This window comes from Prunus dulcis, unplaced genomic scaffold, assembly GCF_902201215.1.
Source record: "Prunus dulcis unplaced genomic scaffold, ALMONDv2, whole genome shotgun sequence".
In the NCBI taxonomy this organism is placed as follows: Eukaryota; Viridiplantae; Streptophyta; class Magnoliopsida; order Rosales; family Rosaceae; genus Prunus; species Prunus dulcis.
In genome coordinates, this window is record NW_023010191.1 from 8181 (window position 1) to 28099 (window position 19919).

The window sequence follows — 19919 nt, forward strand, 5'->3', positions numbered from 1 at the left end:
TTTTATATGTCGCGCTAATATGTTTTGCGCTTCGAAAACTTTGGTCACACAAGTTTTAAATTTTTTGCGCGACGATAAATTTTTTTCGTCGCTTTATTGCGTTTTGCGCGACGAACATATATTCGTCGCGCAAATAGTAAAACTTAGTAGTGGTTCTTGACAACTTAATTCCACATTTATTTTGCCCTAATACTTAAAGTAGTACATAATATTGTGAAATTGCAAAATAATTATAATTATAATCTAATTAATTACCTGAAATTCTGTACAAGGTGGTGGAGAAAAATTGCAACTTCAAGCTTCCCAAGTTCAGATCAAGGACAGCATCTAGACCCTCCACCAAGGGGAGTAAATCTCTTGCACGTTTGGTCTTGGCTCTTTATTTTCTGCCCAAATTATTTTTCACATTATCGCATTTAGTTAATACACCAACAAAAAAAATTAAAAATTCGATGTATCGTATTCAACACTATATTACTCTGTAACTTGCGCTTATCTATACAATCGGTTACACATAAAATTTTCTTCGGTGAGCCAAAAGTGTATCAGATTAAATCATGAGGTTTGATTTTATGTTTGATTACCCCCCATCTCCAAGGATGAAACTCAAGAGCACTTGCATGAAGGGAAGGGTCCAAATGAGCTGCACTAAAGACGGGTAGAACTTTCCAGCCAGATGGAATTAAATAATCTGCAGAAAGTTGCATTAGAAAAAAGAAAGAAAAAAAGACCACTTATTTTTCATTTAATTAAACAGATCGATCGTCACATACTGCAAAGTGCCAAAGCACAAAAAAGTTCTGCATGCTTTTGGTTGTGCTTAGATCCCGTTTGGGATTGCTTTTTTTCGTCAAAAATTTGCTTCATTTTAAAGTTAAGTAGTTTAAGGTGTTTGGTAAAAATAAAATATCCTGATTATTTTAAAAGCAGTGACCTTTTGACAGCAGCTTTTAAGAGCAGGTTCTGGGTTGCTTTTCAAAGCTGCTTTCAAAAGAAGCAGAGATGAACCTTTAATGAATTTTTTTAATTCTCAAAATACCATAATTCATTTTAAAAAATGACACCACCTCCACTTCCACATCCTTCTCCTCCTCATCCTCCGCCACTACCTCCACAACCACCACCTCCTCCACCTCCACCTCCACCTCCACCACCACCACCAGCACTACCACCACAACCACCTCCTCCTCTAAAACCTCCACATCCACCACCACCTCCACAACCACCACCATGTTGCCACTACCACCACCAACACCACCTCCACAACCGCCATCCCCACCACCACCACTACCACAACCACCAACTCCACCGTCATCACCACCACCACCTCCACATCACTATCACTACCACCACATGATTAGTACATAACACTTTTAACATCATGTTTATTTTAGTCATTATTCATAGTTACAACAATTTTATATTAAAATTTACCCAACGGTTTTGACACTGCTTTTTGTACTAACAGCACTTTAAAAATATTGTTTACCAAAAATGAAGCTGCTTTACTTTACAGCTCATTATTTTCAAAGCACAGCATGAGCAAATTTTTTTAAAAGTGACAGCAATCCCAAATTGAGCCTAGGCATATTTTAATACTACTTTTACCTTTAAATTTCACATGTTTGACAGCCTTCGGTGCATGAATTTTACAACGTTTCCGCATCGGAAAGCTTCGTTTTGATCACCTACCAATAAAAGAAAAACAATTTGTAAAAAATGTCTGACACAAAAATAAAACTGAACAATGCTAAATAAAACCAAGGCAATGGGTGTTAGTTCATTGTCGAGGTCTTTGGTGTGCTCTCAACTGGTCATGGGTTCAAGTCGCCATGGTATCTGTATGTGTGAGTTTCCGCCTCCCTTTCCTAATTTTGGCAAAACAATGCTAAATAAATGAGGATTTTCTTACATTTTGGGTAAATTCCATTTTCTTATAATCTTCCCAGTTCAAATACTCCTCTTTCTGCTTCCCTCTTCTAATGTTATTATTCTTCACCTTTATATAATAAAAAATAAAAAATAAAAAATAAAAAATAAAAACAAAAATTAATTAAATGCCATTTATGTGCCTTGGCCAAAAAAGAGAAAATTAAATCTTAAAGAATTATATATATATATATATATATATAAATAAATAAATAAAAAGTTGCACCTTTAATTGTTGTAATGCAGAAGGTGATTGAGCTAGAAAATAAACTGCCATGCTGATTAAGAGAGAGGTAGCCTCATAGCCACCCAATAGAGAATCCAAGATGAAACTCACTTTTTCATCTTCAGATAAGGTATCAACATCCATAAGTATCTCAAGAAAATCACTCCTTTTACTACTGCTGGAATTAGTGCTTGTCTCAGCTGCATGCTTGTCTTCTTCTTTCCTCTATAATTGCTTTCACAGTTGAAGATATCCTCCTTTTAGCCCTGTAAAGAGACCATTAATGCTCTCGCATGCCTCTAGCTACCTTTTTTCTTCTTTTCTTTTATGCAACAAAATAAAAACAAGGAAAAGAAGAAAAGGCTATAGATATATCTTGAACAAATTATTTAAATATATTAATTTAGTGACTTTATATTAAAAATGAAAATATTATCTATCCGACTGTCTAATAACACAAGATAACCATTAGTCAATCATGCTGAGTTGTGTCCCAATATGTGGTCCGAATTTACAGTCTCAAAACATAAACATTTGTTTTGTATATAAGTTTGACAACAAGATGTTGCTCATCTGGGGTACCTTAACAGCTCTTGCATATGGGGTTCCAGGAATGTAAAGAGGGAGTGAAATGAGGCCTCTCATGAAAGTCAAGAAATCTTCAAGAATTCTTGTGGTCTGTGGCTCATCTGGGGTCAAACCTAGCACTTGCTTTACTATTACATTGAATGTGAACTGCATGCATGTGGAACCAAAAAATAATTAATATGCAATTAAACCATACACAGAGAAACCCTAAAAAAAATAAAAAATCCAAGATAAGGATAAAATACTTCCATATCCTCATTTCATTGCTCCCTCTCTCTATCCTCTTCTGATCGAGTAGAGAGATGGACAATGAAATTGGGATACGAAATTTTTTCTCCTTGAGGATGTACCTTTCTGGCTTCCTCACAAAAGATGACTTGTGATTTATCTTTCCAAGAGTGAAGTATGCTAATGGTTGTGGCTTCAATGTCACTAAGAAACTCAGGCTTGGACTTGGTAATGGTGACCAAGGAGACAGCCACAGTTCTGAGCCTTTTGTGAGTATCAGCGACAGCCAAAAGCATGGAGCTCTTGCCAAGGATTCCATGGATGGGCTTTGGATAGCTGCATTCAAACAACTTGCCTTCATTCTGAAGTATGAAGTAGTTGAGCTCTTGATCACATGACACAATTGTGGGAGACAGGAACAAATGCGATTTAAACACTTTCCCATACCTGAAAAATCAAATTAACCATTTTTTTTTAAACTCTAACCTTTCAATTAGATGAGTTAAAACAAGAATTAAACATATAGAAGGCAATATTAATTAGTGTTTGCTATTACCCAGAACAATGGTGTTGAAGGAAGGCACCAAGAGAATTAGAAGGATGAGGCTTCAAGAAGGCGTTTGTCCCAATATAGGCCACCCAAAAGACCCTTCGGGTGGAGGGCTACCATTAAGCCTTAGCAACATTAAGGGCAAGAAGTGGTTTAAAATGAGACCCAAAAGGGAGCCTAACATTCCAAATAGAACCACAGGCCAAAAAGTGCTTCCGGCCATGGACAAAGTTGTAAGCTCGAGCAATTGGAGCTTGAAGCTTCTGTGATGACTATTATGTGAATAGGAAAGAGAGAGAGATGGTATTTATACTTCTATATGTTACACACGTCTAATATTACCATAGATTTTTACTGCCGGTTGAATTAACTTTTTGTCAGAGAGGTCAGCTAGTCTAGGATCTAAACCTACAGCATAGGGATACAGAGGAGAGAGAGAGAGTAATTATTAACAATTGTAATCACATCAAACTTTCAATGACAATTAATTGATTATTGTATTAAGGTGCAAAGGGAAGATATATGATCAGATGGAGAGGATAATTTTTCAATATGTTATTATATTATTAGATGAAAATAACAAAACTGTGTTATCACATTATAAAAATGTTTCTATGGATCAAATGGGTTCAAGCTAATGTGTGATTGAGTACATTCACATAATCTCCTTGGTTTATGTTTACATGGATTAATCAAGATTTTAACTAGCAACAATTAAATATTTATTTAAGCAAGAAAAACAACAGTTGTGTGAATTCATGGAAGATGGCGACAGTAGTGCATTGCTAACATCAGTTTCATTTTGTATCCACATATAAATTATCCACATATAAATTATAATACATCAATAATAGATAATCATCGACGCATTCGCATATCGCAAATATTGGCAAGATTCTTAATAGTATAAATATACCCCACTCCCAAAAGCTTTGACTCTTTGTTTGCAACATACTTACCCACCTGCAGAAGAGAAAGAGCTTCACATATTTAATAGTGCGACAACTAGGATTGTACCTAAACACATAAAGAAAGCTATTAAAGTTATGGCCACCCTAAGCACAAAAGTTACAATATGTAACCTCAATCAAGCCACGTAACTTCCACTTTAAGTCATATTCTATCAAGGTTTACAAATCAAAAACTCCACAGACGTCTTATCTAAAACTTCTTAAGATAATTGTGGGTGTTTGTAGTTCTAAGTAATTTAAGAAAATGTATCTTTAAAAAATCTCAAACGTCTATTTCCGTATTTAAATGTATTTTTTTATGGACAATACTTCTCTTCTTATCTTTTATTGTGGCTCATCCACAAAGTAATATATGTCTTCTCTTTTTGAATTGTTAAAACAACTTCTTCTTTTTTCACTTTTACTCAACCTCTAGCTTTTCACCAAAATAGAAAGAAAAAAAAAATCCCTTTTTTTTTTTTTTTCACTTTGTTTTTAGTCAACCATTTTTAGGTCTTTGTGGCCTTTCCAATTTTAACTTTAATAATCCCTTTACAACCAATGCATGTTGAACTTGATTCTTTGATTCTTTATAGTGTTCATAACTTCAAATTTAGCATTCCAAACAAAAGCAATTGCTTGTGGAGAGATCGATGACCTAGCCATGAGATTCTCTTTTGTTCTATCAAAAAACGAAGAATTAGATTGAAACTTGAAATCTGTTACCAATTTTTTTTTAGGGCAGTCCTATTCTCACTCCCAAAAAACATCTTCCAATTCTCTAAATAATTGTAAAATCAATAATGCTATTTGTATCATATTTACTGGTCACCTTAGTGATCATATCTCTAATAGAGGTAGGTCCCACCAATATATGTGGAACCTACCTCTATTAAAAATGTGGTCAGTAAATATGATACAAATAATAATAGCACCCTTATAAAATATATATATAACAAATACTATTTAAATTCCTCCTAACTTAAACTATATGTGGGACCTACCTCCATTAAAAATGTGATCAGTAAATGTGATACAAATAACAGCAGCACCTTTATAAAATATATATAACAAATACTATTTAAATTCCTCCTAACTTAAACGCTCTCCGTCTTTAATCCAAGTTTTCTTTTGTTTTTTGACTCCTTTTGCGGCACACCCACCAGGGGACGGAGGAGCTTCACATAGTTATTAGAGCGGTGGTTGGCCCCTAACACAACAAAAGTCATAACATGTGATTTCAATTAAGCCATCAACAAAGTTAATCATAATTAATTAAGTGTTCTAGATGTGTTTAATTATAATACTACTACTAATTATTATAGACGTGCAATGCAACCTCTCACGTGCAATGCAACCTCTCAGCCCTTATATCTAGTACTTTTTCTTATATTGATTATTTTTGCTAACCCAATACATGGAAGTTGCTAGATTTTGAGAAACTTATCCATGCACATGGACACCCTATTGGAAGAACCTTTTTTTCCCATCTTTCAAGTTCTAAGTTTTATTATTATAAAGCTAAACTTACTGCGTTTATAAATTTTTTTTTTTTAAAAAAAAAAGCTATATTAAACATTATAAGAGTATACAGTGGATAGAATGAAATCGTCTGAAACTCAACGTGAAAGTGAGGAACGATAAGGTAATCTTAAAAAGATTCGGGGCCTGAACTAAACACGAGAAAACTAAGAAAACTAAAACCAAATCGTACAATTAGAAAAATTAATCGCTAGATATATTCCAGGCAAGAAAAGTACAACAATTAACAAATTAATTCTAACATGTTCTTGTGTCCTAGTCAAATATGATGGACTGTTTTTTTGTATTTTCTTTTTCTTTTATTCCTGCATTTTTATCTGTTGGGATTAGCGTAACCTAATTTGTAACTTTGTTGCTTACCCTATAATTATTATATTTTTGCTTATTATTCATTTACGCAAAGCCATTTTATTGGTCTTGCAATGTAATTATGTTAGGGCAATCGTAATAAATAATAAATAAATTATAAATCGAATAAAAAAAAGCTGACGGTGGATGAAGATTTAACTTTAGATATGGACCATATGGTTTGGGCAAGCCGTGGCTCAACTTGCTTGTGGCATGCAATTGCGCGTGGATCCAAATCCAAAGATGAAGAGAGAAAAATAAAAAAGATAATATCAGGCCAAAAAAACAAAACCAATAAGATTTTAGGGAAATAGCGCTTAATGCCACTGTTTTTCTACTTTTATCTGGAAATGCCATATTTCCTTACAAATTTTGCAAATATCACCTATAAATACATATTTATTGTCCACTTATTATACACATAACACTTCTTCTGAAATTTAGTTCTCTCTCAGGTCTGTCTCTCTCTATCGTGCAGCTCTCACTCTCTTTTCATTCTGTCTCTCTATCGCCCAACTCTCACTCTCTCTTCATTCTGTCTCTCTATCGCTCAACTCTCACTCTCTCTTCACTCTTTCTCTGTCGCGTGCTGCTCTCGGTCTCTCTCTCTCTCTCTCTCTCTCTCTCTCTCTCTCTCTCTCTCTCTCTCTCATGCAGCTCTCTCTCTCTGACGCAGTGCTCTTCCTCTCCCAGCAGTGTATGTTCATTGCAGCTCAACTCCATCGTTCACCTCCAATAGGTATCGTTCATCGTATTTTTCTTAGGGTTTAGGGATTTCTCTAAAGTTGGTTTAGGGTTTATGAATATCTTTGAAATTGGTTTAGGGTTTAGGGGTTTCCCTGAAATTGGTTTAGGGTTTAGGGGTTTCTCTAAAATTGGTTTAAGGGTTTCTCTAAAATTGGTTTAGGGGTTTCTCTGAAATCGGTTTAAAATTTAAGGGTTTCTCTGAAATTGGTTTAGGGTTTAGGGGTTTGACTAAAATTGTCTAATTCTGATGATTCTTTGTTTGAAATAGTGAGTGGGTATGTTCCTTGTTTGAAATTGTCCGATACTGCTGTTGTTATTGATGTTGTATTGCTGTTTTTTAGCTGTTGTATTGGAATTGTAGTGCAGTTGTATTGATATTTTATTATGGTTTTATTCCCGTTCCATTGTGGTTTTAATTGTTTTGGCGATTTATGCAATTGGATTTTGTGTTTCTTTGTTGTTTTCTTTCATCCAAAGAAGGAAAATTGTAGGTGTTCATTTATAGTCTGTACATTAGCCACATGAATCTTTATAATTTGTTTTGCAGTTGCAATAGCTTTTTGATGTCTGTAGTTTGTACATAAATAGTCATTTATTCTGAGTCCATAATTTTTCTTTTGATGTTCCATTTGTATTGTATTTCATTTGTTCTCTTTTTATAACATACATGTATATCAGTATTAGGAAGCATTGATGTAGTTGGGCTAGTTCCTTTAGCCTTTTCTGTCAAACCGTGTATGAAGTTGATCCTTGGGGCATGAAATTACTCTGACAGTTGGGTGGTGTTTGGTTTGTGGATAGAATGTAATCCAAATTTAGTAAAATGGAATGTAATCCAGATTTAGTAAAATGGAATGTAGATAAGAGTGGAGTGTGGAGAGAGAATTTGAGAGTAGATAAGAAACTGAAATTGGGTAAAAAAATGCAATAGGTATTATTTCACATTTCGGGGGATTGACAGTTGATGGGAATGGCCATTTCATTCCACAGTTTAATCCAATAAACCAGACACTGCCTTATACATAGCATTATAAATGAAACTGATGTATCAAATGAGATTTTGTGGCATTTTTTAGCAAGCCTTGTGGAGAGAAAATATAAGAGAAGTGTAGGGGGCTTTTTCGTTCCAGCAGATACTGCGGGCCTGAGCTGTCGTAAAGAACCAAATGAGAGAAAATTGCCCCTAGGTCTGAGTTCAAGAATTAGACCCCGAGAATGCTTCGAAAGGGTAGCTGAGTCTTAGGAAGCACATTAGTTACCTTCACCAGCAAAACTAACAGTCGCTTACAGGTAGATTCTTAGCTTGGCATGAGAGGCTTGTGGCATGGAAGCAAAGCAATCATGAGTTTAGCATTAAAGAGAGAAAGCTGTGAGTTCCTATGAGAAACAAGGGTTCTAAGGAGAAGGGGAAGGGATTCTAAGTGGGTTTGTTGAAGAGAAAGAGGGATGGGGTATATTAGTTTCCGACAGCTAGATGAAACTCTATCAAGCTTTGGAACAGTTTACCAAAAGGGAAAATGGGAGAGATGAAAGGATGTGGCTCGAAATTGCAGAGGTTTTAAAGGTGAGAGATAAAGCTTGCTCTCCTGATGTGTGTTGCAGCTAGTGGTGAAGTATTGTGTTTTTTGGGTAATTTTTCCGCAGCTTGACAAAGGATCTATCAAGCTCTGGAATGACTTACCAGAAGAGAAAATGGGAGGAGATGGAGGAATAAGGCTTGAAATTGCAAAGTTTCAGATATGAGAGATGAGCTTGCTCTCTAGATGTAGGTTTAGATGATGGGTAGGAAATGCCTCTTTCTATAAGCGTTGTAAGCTCCTTCTTCCTAAGAAACCCTAATGGTTTCTATCCAATTTGGCCAAGTCTTTCCTCTCCTTTCTCTTCTCTTCCTTTGACTCATCCTATTTGGTGAAATTCTCTCTGCCCAATCGCACAAAAACAAGGTTTGGGGAGCTCTAGGCTTCTCCCGCAGCTGTTTCAGTGAGGGAACCCCATTTTCAGCCATCTTTCTTCCTTCTTTTCTCCCCTCTTCCATGGCTAGGTCTGATGGGGGGGAAGAAATGGGTATGTACACTGGTTTGAAGGGTGTCTTGGCTCCTAGCAACCTACGCGCGCTAATAACCTCTGGTTCTTTGCGTGTTCCACCTTGGTGTTCGTTCTTAGCGCATGTGCTGAAGCCTTTTAGCATCTCACTGACATAACACTTTGGTTTTCATCGTGGTTCACGTTTCCAGCTAAGTGCTGGAGACTGTGGATATTTTCTTGGTTGCTTGGGATTTTGCTAAAGTGATTGGTTAGCCTACCAAGGGAATGGGCTTAAATGATGAGCTATTTTATTTATGGTGATGGGCTAATTTCCTAGGGTATTGGGCTCCCTTTTTCTCTCTTTTATGCTTACCCACATATTTGGACTTAAGAAATGGGCTTGAGATTTGGGGCTCCCAAGCAGCCTAAAACTTCCATTTCTCGGCTCATCAATGGGCCTCATGAAGGCTCGTTTCCATCCATACGACAACCCACTCAAGCAAGCCCCAGACATTTGTGTGGCTTGGGCCCACTTAAGCTTGTAGCGTAGTTGGGTGTGAAATAATGATTTCTTGCTTGGCATGACATGCCGATTAGCGTGCTTTGATTTTATCGTCTTTGAAAAGGGACATGATGCTTGGCGAGATAACTAGCATGGGCTTGTAAAGTCGGTGCTTTTTATAGGCCCATTTCAATTCTTAGTGTGCCGAATGGCATATTTATTTAGTATGGCATGTGGTCGTGGCTTGTGCAAGCGTGTATGAAAAACTTTGGCGTGCCCAAATCGGGTTTCTTATCGATAAGGTATTGTATTGGGTCGGGGATATATTCTGGCACGACTGTAAATTTTTGGGGCCTCAACAAGAAGGAAATGGGAAAATATAAGAGCAAGCCTTGTGGAGAGAAAATATAAGCCTTGAAGGTACACGGAATTCCCATTTTTTCTATCAAGGGACACATTGGTGAGTATACATGTATTGCATATCTGGTTCTATTGCCTCTTTTATCGATGATATATCTCGTGCCTATTGCCTTAATCTGCCTCTGTATTATGTGTTTATTGCTTTGTTATTGTGTATATTTCAATGGCTTGAAATTATTTGTATAATATTGGTGGACAGGGAAATATGGTTTCTAAAGTAAAGCTGATGATTGACGAGGATCAAAAGTTCCAACAAAAACCACCATCAATATAATTAAGAAGAAATTAAGTCCACAACAATTACAAAGGTTCTAGGACAGTTGTTTTGGTCATCTATTACTGATTGAGGACCTTAAGTGGACTGCACAAATTGTCCATGGGTTGTTGTTGAGGAAGGCTGATCCGAAGATAGTTTCCCATGTGAATGGGATAAAATTCATTGTTGGCAATAAGGTGATTCAATTCATGGCGTAGCAGTTTTGCGTCATCACAGGGTTAAGTAGAAAAAGCTTTCATCGACTGCGCTGATAAGGAGGATGTCATGAAGCTTGGATTTCTATATTTTGCTATTTTTGTGCTATTGGGTGGTGAAAAACATGTCAACATTGACATGCGATATTTGAAATTGTCGAAAGACCTTGAAGAGTTTCAGAAGTATCCATAGGGCGTTGTTTCATATGCGAAGACAAATGCCTCACTTTTGAGGACACTTTATGCAGATTACCATCGAGTAAAAGTGCCCCAAAAAACTACAAAAACAAAAACATCTAAAAAGAAATCAAAGACAACGGCAAGTGGTAGACCAAGAGAGTACCACATAAAAGGTTTTGGCTTTACACTTTGAGTGAGTAAATATCCATAAATGTATAAGTTCAAATTAATTTGTTTACAGTGATTGATGTTTTATTGTTCAAAATATATTTGGACTTTTGAGGTGTTTCCTACGTTGGATGCACAGCATTTTGTTGTGCACGAAGAGAATGACGACATCCCCCATATACGACAATGGAGGAGCAATACTTCGGCTCATTTTCACAAGTTAATAAGCCAAGTATTCGAAAACTATGAGGTTAGTTATGTTCGTAATGATTATGTTATGCATATGAAAAAATAATAAGTTTACTGATATGTATTTTGCATGTGTAAATTGGAGGTTGACAAGCAACAACCTTATTGGAATTGGGGTGACAATGATGAAAACGCTGAAGAAATTGTTGAATTGTTTGCCAATAAAGACCAAGAAAATACCAGTACTTTCGTTGAAGAAAAAGATGATGGAGTTGAGGAAACAGCTACCCTTCCCTTGTCTTCTAAGGTGAGCATGAATTTTTTGCAATATATAGGTCATAGTAAACTTAATGACATTGTTATATAATCTGTAACATCTCACATCGACCAACGGAGATGGGATGATGTGTCTTATATGTATATGCCCACGTCCATCTAGCACGAGGCCTTTTGGAAGCTCATTAGCTTCGGATTCCATGGGAACTCCGAAGTTAAGCGAGTTTGGGCTAGAGCAATCCCAAGATGGGTGACCCACTGGAAAGTTGCTCGTGAGTTCCCAAAAAAACAAAACTGTGAGGACAGGGGCCCAAAGCGGACAATATCATGTTAGGCGGAGCCGATCCGGGATGTGACATAATTAGTATATAGTCAATATATAACAATACAGTAACAATATTTGGGTTATATTTTGTGTGTATTGTAACAGTTGCATTATAACTGTATACAGGGTAAACTCTTGTCGACTGAGTTATGCACTTTGAAGCGTGAGTTTCAAACCACAAAGGATGAATTGGCAAAGGTAGCCAGTTCAAATCGAGTGCTTAGAAAGAGAGTGTGTGACTTGAAAGAGATGGTACAGAAGGAATCTTTGAAACATGAGAAGGAGTGCCAAAAAAAATTAAAAAGTGTGTGGAGGATTTCAGCAAGACCTTCCCTTCAATGGAATAGTATTTTAAGCTGGAGATAGAGGAGTTAAAAAAACGAAATTGTGGAATGAATGGACGTGATGAAGGACATGAAGAAGTGGGTAGTCCTCGCATCAATGAAGGAGACGACAATGACATGTCAACCTTACATGAATATATTACTCCGACTACAGAAACGGTAGAAATGAAAGCAAAAGTCCCTGATGATGGAGCTGAATCCTTCGTAGCTATGCAAGTCCAAGAGACAAAAATGGGCACTTTAGTTCCTGACAAACAAGTGCAACAAGAAGCTGAGAAGCTTCCTACTCTAGAAGATGTGGATGGGTACGGAGTAATCTGCAAAAAACTGTTATCTTTGTTAGAGGATTGGAAAAAGAGCGACATTAAGCCATTAGGATGTCAGATGAATCCTCCCATCATAACCAATGTTACTGTGGCTGGAGATAAACAATTAAGAAAGGTAGTGCCATTGTTGAAAAACAAGAAGTGAAAGGTAGGTGCAGAAAGAAGCAGTCGGCCACTACATTGTTGAGTCCATTTACAGATCCCTCAAGGAAAAAGAGGACGATTACTGTTTCGGATGCGGAGGCAACCCCGCTATGTTTTTATCCAACAAAATCCATGCCCATTGACGATGTCAAGGCAATAATAGAGTTTTGTACCGCTTGAAAAACTGATTTAAGGTTAGGATTTTTAACCTTGGAAATCCACTATTCATGTTGTTGTAGTATGCATTGATCTACCAATAAGAAAATATAGCTACCTTTAATATACATGTCTGTGTTTGTATTATCTTTGTCATATTATGCAATGTTCCAATTATTGAATGATTACAAAATTGACCCTTATAAGTTTGACTATTGTAGTGCGGAGGAGCAGCTCGAAGCATGTTCAGTTAGCCCAGACTTTTTTTACAAACTTATAGATGATACAGAATGGATTAGCTCTAGGGTAAGAATTTGAACCATACTTCATTAGGATAATTCAATTCTTTTCTCACCTTCAATATGTGTACATTTGTGTTAAGTTATGGTGAATTTATTTACTTCAACTTTCAGCACCTTGACATGGTGACATTTCTAATACGAAAAAGACAACTTTCTCATCCTTTGGTGTTTGGAACCGATTGAACAACTGCAGATTATTATTTTTAGGTAAAAATGTGAACATGTTATATTCATTGCTTCGGTTACGTTGGTTCGTCATTATGTAATGTGCCTTAAAAATTGTTTGATCGAAGAAAGCAGCTGCTCCAAATACCGTTGACCTTCAAACTAATTACCTAAAAAATATACTTCACTTCGTGCACAGTACATGGCAACATAGGTATGCGCAACCATGAAGCAAAGTCCAGAAGGTGTATTTCCCGTATAATCTTCAAGGGTGTCATTGGGTGGCAGTATAAATTGACTTCGTGAGACATACTGCAACTGTGTATGACTCCTATATTGCTTTTACCTCAAATTCCAAACTTGTCAAATATCTTGAGCCTGTTAGCGATACTATGGCACGGGTACTGTACTATATGCACTTTTATGATGCTTATGAGGTTGAAGAGGTGATGACAAATGGGATGAAGATGCCCAAGTTTACACCATTCACAATTCGCAGCATTGGAGATGTGCCGCAACAATGTGATGGGTAAGCTATGTTAATTTAGTGGAGTTTATTGATATTGTAAATAAGTACAGTACCTCTTGAGGAATCATGACAGTCAAATTCATTGATATCTCAGTGCCGAAATTTCTTTTGATAAAGTTGACCCATCGAAGATCACCTATTACCGATTGAAGCTTGCAATAAAAGCTTTAAGGGGAGAGGTGTATATATGAGGTAAATATGATAATGTTTCTCAATTGAATTCAGTCTTCACTTTTCACTTGGGAATTTAGTCTGAGTTTAATTATTTCAGTTTATTCTTTATATGAATATGCAGACATGGAAGCTCTGGTGGAGCTACTTTATATGGTGATCCATCTAGTTTGATAGAGCTATTTGCTTTAGTTATTTTGTGAAGCAATGTGAAATCATTTACAGGGTCTGCGACCATGTTGTACATGGTGATATGTAATATTGCACAGTCGGTGGCAGTGGCTAATTGCCTTACATGGCGCATAAACTGTATCCATTTTTTAGACATGACAGATAAATTGTACTCATTTTGGAGTAGGACTATGCATCAATTTTCATATTGTGAAAGGAAATTAGGTTGTATGTCTAATCAATACCATTAGGGATGTACTTCTGATTCGGTTCTCAAATTGTGCTTTTGTTTTGGAGTTGTTGTCGTCGTTAGCATATTATTCTTTAGATTATTTCGTACAGCTCGATATATAAACAGATCTATACTTTCTCTTTATGAAGGTATAACAGTGGCCCGTCATTGTTATGCAATTTATAGACAATATAGGGTTACAATCGCAAAATAAACAAACAAGTTCAAACTACCTTCAATTTAGACTACCTTCAATTTAGACATTCAAAATAAATTGCCACCTAACCCTAACTATACTATCCCGCGAAGGAAAAATGAAGGCAACATATTCACATTGCATCACCCACCACAACATGAAGTAAACCAGCACTTATCCTCACCCAGCTGCACAAACCTTGCCAAATGCAAATTATTAGAGGTCCACTAAAAGATCCATGTTTTTGACCTTCATCTTGGCTGCATACACGAGGCTATGATGAGCCATTCCCTCTCTACCCATATTCAGCACCTGCCAGACACCAGCTACATCAATTTCGCTCAAATTGTAGTTTGGTGAGACAACCGAAGCATAATCTCAGAACATCTCGAAGCCATTGTTGAAACATTTAACCATTTCATGGTTATATTCTTCAAATTTTGTGAATTTTTGGACAACATATATCTTTGTCTCTTACAATTTTAACTTGACGGACTCTAACTATTTGCTCCGACTTATTGCTTTTAGAGTTTTCTTTACTTCTCCAGCATATGCTTTGTTCAACTTGTTGGCCAAGTTTCCCATCACTTGGCCATGAATATCAATTTGTTCTTCCACCAATCTGTTTCCTTAGACAAATATTGGAGGTCGTGCTTCACGGCAGGGATTTTGTCAAGAGGGTCATTGCTCTCAGCCTCACTTCCAGATGAAGTGGGATCGTGATTTGGAGTCAAAAGTGGAGATGGGAACGGCACGTGCCACGGTTGGTCTCCCTGGTAACTGACATGGTCATTTGGAGGGCGTACGTCCGACGTCTTTAAGTATCGGTGGGGACAATTCACAGCTCCAATCTGGAAAAAATAAAATGTTAGATTCAGTCTGCAGTTTTTACTTCTGAAAACTTATAAACAACAATATTGTCAGCTTTACTGGAGAATGTTTTCCTTTGAGTAAGTTAGGAATAATTACATTTCTCAAACCTGACGTTAAGAAGGTGCCGATGCTTCTGTTATATATAGCAACTTGTCTAATTTATATTCTATTGAAGGAGTTAGTTAGATCTCTATATCTGACAAAATTGTGTATGTAATTGGTGCATTAATTTGATGGGATTGCAGTGTACATCATTTACTTTGCTGTAATTTGAATAACAGCAATAAAATTGGATTACAAACAAAAAACAAAACCTTACTGGGAAATTGGAAATTGTGGATTTGAGGCCAAAAATGGAGTATGTAATTAAGCAATTTTTGGAAATTTGAAAAAAATACAAAACGAAATTGAAAAATTGGAAAATCGAAAAAATACCTTACTAGGAAATTTCCAAATTCCGAATTTACTCAAATTAGACAAAGATTGAAAATGACAAAATCTTAAGAACAACGAAAATACAGAAACGTTATATGCCCCAAAAAACAAATACAAAGCACTGCAAATAAAATTGGAAATTTGGGGAAAACGAAAATTGCCACATAGGAAATTGGAACATAAGAAAAGGAAATTAGGCAAATACGAAATTGAAAAATTGGAAAATTGATAACCAATTGAAATGGCAAAAATGGAAAATAGGAAAATTACTATACTGGGCAAATTGAATAAGTTGGTAAATTTACCAAATTAGGCAAATTCTTTAAATACAAAAATGGGAAAACTAGGAAATTGGGAAATTCAAATTACAAATATAGGAAAATACTAAAATTGCTACATAGGAAAAGGAAATTAGGCAAATATGAAATTGGAAAATTGGAAAATTGGAAAATTGGAAACCAATTGAAATGGCAAAAATGGGAAATAAGAAAATTACCGTACTGGACAAATTGAATAAGTTGGTAAATTTTCCAAATTAAGCAAATTCTTTATATACAAAAATGGAAAAACCAAAATTTCCAAATTCCAAATATAGGAAAATAGTTATACAGACAATTAGGTAATAACTCCCGCGCAATAACTCTGGCCAAATACTCCCGCCAGTGATTCCCGCCAATTACAGCCCCCAATCCCTCTCGCCAATTACTCACTCATTTACTCTAGCTCATTAATACCTCCCATCACAGCTGCATGAAGAGAAAACTTCAATCACATTAACTCCTGCTTGCAATCATTACCTTCCCCACTCATTTTACTCACATTGCATTAAGTCCCAGTTTTCTACAATTAAGTCCATACCAACCCACAATAAATACCCAAAAATCATGGACCTTAACCTCACACCAAACCCAACGCTTTCAAATACTGAAGGAGGGGAGACTGGAACACCAGCCAAGTCAGCAAATTCACTAACTGTAGACTTGGTCCATGACCTGCAACAATGTCGAAGCGATACGATGTTTTGGAAAAATCTCCATGTAGCCATAGTTTCAAAAAATTTTGAGGGCCAAGCTAGGTGGGGTGTCATAAAAAAGCGCACAATTCGCTCTCGTTATCAGGCCCAGATGCATCTCCTACATATAAAGGGTATGAAAGCAAAAATTGAAAATGCTCCTGCCACTGCAGTTATGGTATTCAAGGAATCTGACGAAATGACCCAGTTGAAGCAAAAACAAGTGGAAACCGAATTCGAACTATTTCGCAAGTTTGCAAAAATAGTGGATCCAGAAGGAAACTGGGACAACATCACTATGGGTAGGGTCATGAATTTCATGGGTCGCGGTCGTCGCAATTGAAGAGTATGCAACTCCGGATGTGTCAACAGCATGAAACTTTTGACACATTAATATAACTTTGGAGACTGTAAAATATAGTGGAAACAGCCTGTAAAATGGAACTATGAGGTGGTGTCATATCCCGGTACCGGCTCCGCCGTAGCACGATATTGTCCGCTTTGGGCCCCCCTCTCTACCCTCACGGTTTTGTTTCTGGGAGCTCATGAGCAACTTCCCAATTGGATTTCATGTAAGTTTCCTTTATCCCTGTTCAGTTCAAACGATTATAGCGGCAATAACCCCACAATACACATATGTATAATGACAATATGATATCAATGAGAGCACAATACAATTGTAATAGGATCCTATTTCAGTAGGTACTGCATCAGACTCTAGCATTTGATTGACTTATACATCCCTTAAAAGACATATGGCCTACATTACACACCTTCAATGGACTCTATATATACAATTCATGCCTTGCACCACCACCAGATCCCCCCTTGAATTACAAAATATGACACCACAAAACCTCATGCTCCTTCCTCTTTCAACCCCTGAATTATCCATCGGATGCCCAATAATAGATGGCTGCTTGGGCAGTGGGATACCCTGCAACTCCATAACAGAATTGATAGGGGAGAGCGGTTCCAGGAAGACCCAACTTTGTCTCCAACTAACGGTAAGAGCTCAGCTCCCACCCTCACATGGCAGACTAGGGGGCTCCTCCCTCTACATATTCACATAATTTAGCTTCTCATTTCGTCAATTGCAACAAGTAGCCAACTTTTATCAGGCATCATACCACAACTTAATAGGGTTGGACCCATTGGAAGACATAAATGTTCATGGCGTTCATGATGCACAACAACTTATCCATGTCCTTCGAGACATAAAAGCATTTCTTGCCATTGATCACACCCGGTTACCTGTGAAGCTCATTGTCATTGATTCTATTGGTGCATTGTTCCGATCACAATATGAATGAACACAGACATATTTGAAACTCCGATCTGAAATGTTTTTCAAGATATCCGAGACATTGAAGGCTTTAGCAAATAAGTTTGGGGTGGCGGTGGTTGTGACCAACCAAGTAGTGGATTTTATTGGGCCAGATCATGGAATCAATGGGATGACGTTGGGAAACTTGGAGTGCTTGCATACATCAGGTAGACGGGTGAGTCCATCTTTGGGACTGGCTTGGGCGCATCAATTCAAGGGTGTTCTTGGCAAGACATGAGTAATATGTTGGGATTAACAGTCGTAATGCTCCTCCACCAATATATCCAGTCAAACACATAGGACATTTCACCTTATATTTGCCCCACATTTGCCCCAGGCATCGTCTGAATTTGTAATCACATAAGAATGTGTAGTAGGAGTATCACAGTAACTACGTAATAATTGCATTGTAAGGACTTTAATGTTGGGGATCCATTTCGAGTTACATTCCATGCCTTTTTATTTTATACTTACATAATTTACATTGCAATACCAATACCAATACAATATAGTAGCAATCTTAAGGCAATAAAATTACAATACGATATCGATACTATCAATATTAATAAGGAACACACCATGCTGTATAGCAATGCAACCAAAATTATGCAAATTTAACAGAATTCGCATTCCACATAACACCAAACCCACCACAAATAAAATTCAAATTGACAGCACCTAACAAACCAAGACAAATCATATTGTCTAAGATACATTACATAGTAAAAGATTATTTTTATAAGTGATTTTATTGTGGGCCGTGGAACCGCACCTTGAGCACTTTCTTGTAATGGTGCCCTCTCCTTGCCAGGGAAATCTTAGCTTCTTCCATCTGCCTTGCATGACCTTTGCCATGGGAGGTAGTGCAACTCGACTTCAGACATCTTTAGGAATAACCCACATTCCCAGAGGATGTACCGGTAGATAGTATCTGAATAACCAGGTATTTTGAGTGTAATACCTAGAAGCCTTCGAGTATATATTTAGTCTCAAGAAGCGGCAAATTGCAACTGCATGCTTGCAAGGCCGCTGCTTAAGCTGAAACCTTCTACAACGACAACTGTTGTTTGTCAAATGTACGAGGCCATGCATATCGCCGTCCACAACATTATACTGTACATTATATTAGTTTAACGGCATTCATCCTTGCAGCATCATCCAACCTATTCCTCAACTTCTTCTCGTCATAATTGAGGCACAATGCTATTGTGCATTTCAAAGCCAACTCACGATGTTCAGTGAACCATTTGACAAGGACATTAATAATTTCAGTATCAAATGAACCACTAACAGTATTCTTGCAAACTTAAGGACTGAGTTCATTCACTCTGCAATATTTGTTTTCATTATATTGTAGCGGTGTCCATTCATGTGAGCTCTAGACCACTTGTGTAACCCTGCATGTTCAAGATATTGAGCAACTTGTTCCTTTCCCTTGATCTTGCGAAAATGACAATCAAATTCAACCATTGAATAAGATTTCGCAGCCTACTCAAAGTGCATCAGCATTTGATCACTCTTTTTCAACTTGCAAGTGCGTTTCATGTTCCCCTTCATATGATAAAAGCATCTGTCATGCTGCGCTGTTGGAAAAACTTTGTTCCACACATTCTCTATGCTAATAGTGCGATCAGAAATGATAACAAGATTGGGACACTCACCAATGGCTTCATGAAGTTTATTGAAAAACTAATGCCATGATGCATCCGTCTCCAAATCCCCAATCCCAAAAGCAAGAGGATATATATTTCGATTGCCATCGAATGCATTCGCTACAAACATAACACCCTTGTACTTAGATTTTAAATTAGGCATCTACGGCTATCACTAGCACTACTACAAAAAAGCAAAAAGACGACGGTAAATCACCGT

The 19919-nt window shown here is 36.9% G+C and overlaps 1 pseudogene; it reads right to left on the reverse strand.

Annotated features, from left to right (window-relative positions):
• Window positions 1-255: 255 nt before the first annotated feature.
• LOC117613165 lies at window positions 256-3744 on the reverse strand (annotated as a pseudogene).
• Window positions 3745-19919: the final 16175 nt, after the last annotated feature.